The 6,848-nt window shown below is 44.8% G+C and overlaps 1 non-coding gene across 1 annotated transcript; it reads right to left on the reverse strand.

Annotated features, from left to right (window-relative positions):
* Window positions 1-215: 215 nt before the first annotated feature.
* LOC115830735 lies at window positions 216-341 on the reverse strand. Its single transcript, XR_004026287.1, has one exon. It is a non-coding gene; the product is annotated as a U6atac minor spliceosomal RNA (small nuclear RNA).
* Window positions 342-6,848: the final 6,507 nt, after the last annotated feature.

The following is a 6,848-nucleotide window of genomic DNA, read 5'->3' on the forward strand; positions in this document are numbered from 1 at the left end:
AAAAAGAAAGAAAGAAAGAAAGAAAGAAAAAGCCAGGTGTGGTGGCGAGTGCCATCCTTCCCAACTACTCAGGAGGCTGAGGTGGGAGGATCACTTGAGCCTGGGAGGTGGAAGTTGCAGTGATCTGAGGTCCACTCCAGCTTGGGCGACAGAGTGAGACCCTGTCTCAAAAAAAAAAACAAAGTTAAAAAGTCACTTTTTTTTTTTAAATTATTTTTTAAGGATGGTCAGATGCCACGAAGTAGGTGGCAGTGCCTTAACTGTATGTGTGTTGTCAGGCTTGAGGGCCTCTTTCATCCTTGTCAAGAGGTGTGCTAATTTTCTCTCCTTTCATACAACACTACTTGGGTTTTCAAAAATTGATATCCACTACTTTCACATTTAAAATCTCAAGCTTTTACATTAAACATTTCCATTTTATTATGCTATTTATAAATCTAACAAACAATGTCTGAGCCACTTGTTTAATCATTTTAAACATTTTAAATTGCATTTATTAATTTAAAAATTTGATTATTTTTTCAAAAACACCAATTTTCTGATTAACACACTTTTCCAAATTCTTAAGTAATTCTCATTAAACAAATACATTAAACTAATACATACAGTAAGTTGTAATTTATCTTAAAAGTTCCAAAATAGGGTTGGGCGCGGTGGTTCAAGCCTGTAATCCCAGCACTTTGGGAGGCTGAGGCGGGCGGATCACGAGGTCAGGAGATGAGACCATCCTGGCTAACACGGTGAAACCCGGTCTTTACTAAAAATACAAAAAATTAGCCAGGCGTGGTGGCAAGCGCCTGTAGTTCCAGCTACTCAGGAGGCTGAGGCAGGAGAATGGCGTGAACCAGGGAGGTGGAGCTTGCAGTGAGCCGAGATCGCGCCACTGCACTCCAGCCTGGGCGACAGAGTGAGACTCTGTCTCTAAAATAAAATAAAATAATAAAATAAAATAAAAAATAAAAAAGTTCCAAAATAGTATATAAACTTTTAAAAGATTTTAAAATTATAATAAAAAAGTCTACATCAGCAAGTTATATACTTTAAAGCAGCATTGCAAGGTTAATTTTATTTTATTTTTTAAAGATGGGGTCTTGCTATGTTTCCCTGGTTGGTCTCAAACTCCTGGGCTCAAGCAATCCCCCTGCCTCAGCCTCCCAAGTAGTAGGGACTACAGGTGTGTACCATCATGCCTGTGCAAGGTTAATTTTTAGACACTTTAGTAAACATTAAAAGTATGTCTAGGCAGGGATAGACACTTCTCAAAAGAAAACATTAATGCAGCCAACAAACATATGAAAAAAAGCTCAACATCATTGACCATTAGAGAAATGCAAATTAGGCCGGGTATAGTGGCTCACGCCTGTAATCCTAGCACTTCTGGAGGCCAAGGCGGGTGTATCACTTGAGGTCAGGAGTTCGAAACCAGCCTGGCTAACGTGGTGAAACCCCATCTCTACTAAAAATACAAAAAATTAGCTGGATGTGGTAGCATACGCCTGTAATCCCAGCTACTCAGGAATCTGAGGCAGGAGAATTGCTTGAACCCAGGAGGCAGAGGTTGCAGTGAGCCAAGATAGCACCATTGCACCCCAGCCTGGGCAACGGAGTGAGACTCCATCTCAAAACAGAAAAGAAAAACAAAAAACACCATGAGGTTTGATTGCCTTCGTTATATCTCTATGTAATTCTAAATCTTCCCAGGATTAAGAGATGTATATGCACTAAAAAAAACAATTATGTCTTCCCAAGCAAATCTAGGAATACCTTCCCAAGGAATGATTTGGTTTACCTTCTTGGCTGGAGGTTTCTATATGGTCAGAGTTCCTTGGCCTCTGTGTCTCTGATTCTAGCTTCCTCTCTACTGGGCATCCCAAGGGAAGGGGGGTCAGCTTTCTCTACTTGAGTGGAATTGGCCAGACTCCAGTACTGCACCTTCTTTCCCACCACCTCCTTAGAGACTGTTCCTTCCCTCAGGATTCCAGTATGCTCAGGAAGCCTCTGGAGGCCCTGACCTCCCGCCTAAGGACCTGTTCTAGGTCAAGCGCAGTTGATGACCTGTTACAAACTGAACCTCTTCCACCCTTCGTCACCTGTAGTGGGGAGAAAAAGTATATTGTTAAGATTAAAATCTGCCAACAGAACTCCTCTTAGGAGAACAGAACTCCTCTTAGGAGAACAGAACTCCTCTTAGGAGAAAGAACTGTCTTTACCTGAAGAACCAGATTTAGCAAAGCACTCTCACAGGCCATTTTGGTTGTCCAAAGGCAGTCCTGAGGGGATGGCAGGAATAATTTAGGAGTAAAATAGTGGACGCAATAAATTTTCAATTCCAGAGGACAGTCTGAGAGGAAAAAGGAGAAAAATTAGAGTGAATGGGGAGGGAGAGAAGTCATGCTCTGAGGATAAGGTAGGTGGGTGGACTCCATGGGAGGGGCACATGCCAATTCTCTGGTGACAGGCTTGGTGCCTGTGCATTATAGTTTGTTCTGTGGTGTGCCCCTCCCTGTCATGACCATAGTGGTGTCTGACAAAAGTTAATCTGAGAGTGATGTGCTATGGTTTGGATCAGAGCCAGGATATATTTAAGATTAGAACAGTTAGGAGACACAGTTGACCAGGATTGAAGACTTTAGTTATCGTGGTGTCAACTGGAATGGAAGGGAATAGAGGTGACAGAGAGGGCAGACTCAGGGATATCAGTAAGAGTAGTAAGAGTAGGAGCCACAGTAAAAGAAAATAGTGGGACCAATCACAGAAGGAATGAAGTTAAAACATTGGGGGCAGGTGGGCAGGAAGAATGACGGGGTAGAGAGCGTAGGGTAGTGATGTTGAATGCTGTACGCTGGGACCTTCGAGTGGATTCTGTGGCTAGAAGATAGGCCATGGCAGTGATATTTGGGACAGTGAATGGAGTACATTTCCAAAGGACTGAATTTAGAGAGGAAACATGGACTCTGCACAGCAGGATGGTTTGAGAGCTCTGCACATCGGAATTAGGGAGACGGGGAAGGGGGGAAAGAAACCCTGGGAAAAACTGAAAGAAATGATGTGTGGCTGGGTGCAGTGGCTCACACCTGTAATCCCAGCACTTTAGAAGGCCGGGATGGGAGGATCACTTGAGGTCGGGAGTTCGACACCAGCCTGAGCAACATAGCAAAAATAAAATAAAAATAGCCGGGTGTGGTGGTGCACACCTGTAGTCCCAACTACTTGGGAGGCTGAGGCAGGAGGATTGCTTGAGCCTAGGAGGTTGAGGCTGCAGTAAGGCAAGATCACACCAGTGTACTCCAGCCTGGTCAACAGAGTGAGAGTCTGTACTTCCGCCCCCGCCCAAAAAAGAAGAAGAAGAAGAAGAAGAAGAAGAAGAAGAAGAAGAAGAAGAAGAAGAAGAAGAAGAAGAAGAAGAAGAAGAAGAAGAAGAAGAAAGAAATGGTGTGAGAGAGGAGAATTTGGATATTGCTGAATCTAGAGAGCTAAGGAATGGAATAAATGAACTGATCCCAAGCATATATAAAACATGCACTTCAGTTTAGTTCATTAGCCATTCTTTTTTTTTTTTTTTTTTTTTAAAGACAGATTCTCATTCTGTCATCCAGGCTGGAGTGCAGCAGTGCAATCTTGGCTCACTGCAACCTCCCTCTGCCTCCTGGGTTCAAGTGAGTCCCCTGCCTCAGACTCCTGAGTAGCTGGGACAACAGGCGCATGCTACCACGCCCAACTAATTTTTGTATTTTTAGTAGAGACGGGGTTTCACCATGTTGCTCAGGCTGGTCTTGAACTCCTAAACTCAGGCAATCTACTCGCCTTGGCCTCCCAGAGTGCTAGAATTACAGGTGGGTGCCACCAAGCTCGGCCCATTAGCCATTCTTAAATACTTCCTGTGTGCTAGACCCAGAGAATACATAAAACAAGGCTCCTGACATTGTCCAAGGTAAAGCCACTTTCTAACATCAGGAGGAACCCATCCAGGAAGCAGGTCTGCCTGGGTATGGGTCAGGGTGTGTGTTGTGAGGAGGGCCCTGGACTCTGCCCTAGATCAGTGATTCTCGAATCCAATCACACTCACCTTGAGAGTTTGTTAAAACAGATTGCTGGGCCCAACCACTAGAGTTTCTGATTCAGTAGGTTGGAGGTGGGGCCCTGAATTTCTACCAAGTCCCCTGCAGTGCTGATGCCACTGATGTAGAGACTGAACTTGAGATCCACTGAGGTTGAGGTGGTGGGGTGGGGCTAGGTGTGGATGCACAGAATAAACCATGCTGGCCAGGCGTGGTGGCCTGTAATCCCAGCACTTTGGGAGGCCCAGACAGGTGGATCACTTGAGGCCAGGAGTTCCAGACCAGCCTAGGCGATATGGCAAAACCCCGTTTCTACAAAAAATACAACAACAAAAAAAAATCAGTGAGACTCTGTCTCAAAAACAAACAAACAAAAACACCAAAACAGTGCTATTCCTCACCTTCCTTCTCTACAGGTCTCAGGGTCTGATCACTGAGCTTCCATCACTTCCCTATGTTCTTTTCACCACAATTTTACTGCTGTGGCAACTTCTAACCCTAACAAGTTGTTAAAAGAGCTGCAGCTCTTGAAAATTGTGCTGAAGTGGAGATAGAGGAGAGGAATCATTGCCTAGAATTTTCCCCAAGAGCTGGGTGCAACGGTTCATACCTGTAATCCCAGAACTCTGGGAGTCTTAGATGGAAGGATTGCTTGAGCCCAGAGTTCAAGGCCAGCCTGGACAACATACTGAGACTCCATCACTACAAAAGTGTTTTTAAAAACTAGCCAGGTGCAGTGCTTGGAGCCTGTAGTCCCAGCTACTTGGGAGGCTGAGGTGGGAGGATCGCTTGAGCTCAAGTTTGAGGCTGCAGTGAGCCATGATTGCACCACTGCACTCTAGCCTGGGTGACAGACACCATGAAAAAAAGAAGAAAGAAAGAAAGAAAGAAAAGAAAAGAAGGAAGGAAGGAAGGAAGGAAGGAAGGAAGGAAAGAAAGAAAGAAAGAAAGAGAGAGGGAGAGAAAGAAAGAGAGAAAGAAAGAAAGAGAGAGAAAGAAAGAGAAAGAAAGAGGAAGAAAGAAAGAAAAAAATTCATCTCTTAGTGGGGGGCTCAAATTAACTATTTTCTTGAAAAATGGATAAAGTCACCAGGGATGGTGGCTCACGCCTGTAATCCCAGCACTTTAGGAGGCCGAGGTGGGCGGATCACTTGAGGTCAGGAGTTTGAGACCAGCCTGACCAACATGGAGAAACCCCGTCTCTACTAAAAATACAACATTAGCTGGGCATGGTGGCACATGCCTGTAATCCCATCTACTTGTGAGGTTGAGGCAGGAGACTCCCTTGAACCCAGGAGGCAGAGGTTATGGTGAGCCAAGATTGGGCCATTGCAGTCTAGCCTGGGCAACAAGAGCAAAACTCTGTCTCAAAAAAAAAAAGAAAGAAAGAAAAATGTATGAAGTCAGGATATGAACAGATTAATTTCAAAAAGAATGATAATTTTCTTTTTTTTTTTTTTTTTTTTTTCGAGACAGAGTCTTGCTCTGTTGCCCAGGCTGGAGTACAGTGGCGCGATCTCGGCTCACTGCAAGCTCCGCCTCCCGGGTTCACGCCATTCTCCTGCCTCAGCCTCCTGAGTAGCTGGGACTACAGGCACCTGCCACCACGCTCGGCTAATTTTTTGTATTTTTAGTAGAGACGTGGTTTCACAGTGTTAGCCAGGATGGTCTCGATCTCCTGACCTCGTGATCTGCCTGCCTCAGCCTCCCTAAGTGCTGGGATTACAAGCGTGAGCCACCGTGCCCGGTCAAAGAATGATAATTTTCTTAAAACTGTAATACTGGAATATGAGAGACTAATGCACTCTTTCCTTGCAAACAGACCTACCGTTTTACTGAAGTCAATGCAGTTGGCAAAATAGTAATAGTCATTATTGTTATAAACAGCAAACAGACCTACCCATGGAGATGAATGAAAATCAGAACAATGGAAGCTGAGTAAATCAAACATTTGGTGGAATCAGGGTGAAAGTTTGATGTCTCTATCTCCACATCAGGAATGGGCTCGCCAATGGGACCATGATATCAGAAGACAGTTCACTTGTGTCCCCTCATCCCAGGCTGAAGTCTGGATAATCACTACCCATGATTATCTGTGACTCCCTTTTTACTTTCCTGGCCAACCAAAAGTCACTCCCCAACCCCTGGCCTGGGTGCCTCTTGCTCATTAATCCTTTAATGTAGTTACTGAAGAGCCTGTTAGTAAAAGCCATCCTCTCAGCTTGTACTTTGATCCTTAAAATCATCAAGATCCTTAAAGTCGTCATTCGAGAGCTGAACCATATTTCCAAGTTCTTGTTGAAGGCCTCTCTGTAGCAGCCAAATAGAAACTAGAGGCCGGGTGTGGTGGCTCATGCCTGTAATCCCAGCAATTTGGGAGGCCGAGGCAGGTGGATCTCCCGAGGTCAGAAGTTCGAGATCAGCCTGACCAACATGGAGAAACCCTGTCTCTACTAAAAATACAAAATTAGCTGGGCATGGTGGCACATGCTTATAATCCCAGCTACTTGGGAGGCTGAGGCAGGAGAATCGCTTGAAGCTGGGAGGTGGAGGTTGCAGTGTGCTAAGATTGTGCCATTGCACTCCAGCCTGGGCAACAAGAGCAAAACTCCATCTCAAAAAAAAAGAAAGAAACTGGAAACTTTCACATGTATTTGTTATTATCAGAAGCATGGGGTGAGAGGTGTGCAGGGAAAGTGGGGTGAGGAGTGGAGAGATTGGGGAAAACTTTATTTCCTGAGAAATACCTCCCAGGCTAATGGGATCCTCCTACCTCAGCCACCTGAGTAG

This window comes from Nomascus leucogenys, chromosome 16 (assembly GCF_006542625.1).
Source record: "Nomascus leucogenys isolate Asia chromosome 16, Asia_NLE_v1, whole genome shotgun sequence".
NCBI classification, from domain to species: Eukaryota; Metazoa; Chordata; class Mammalia; order Primates; family Hylobatidae; genus Nomascus; species Nomascus leucogenys.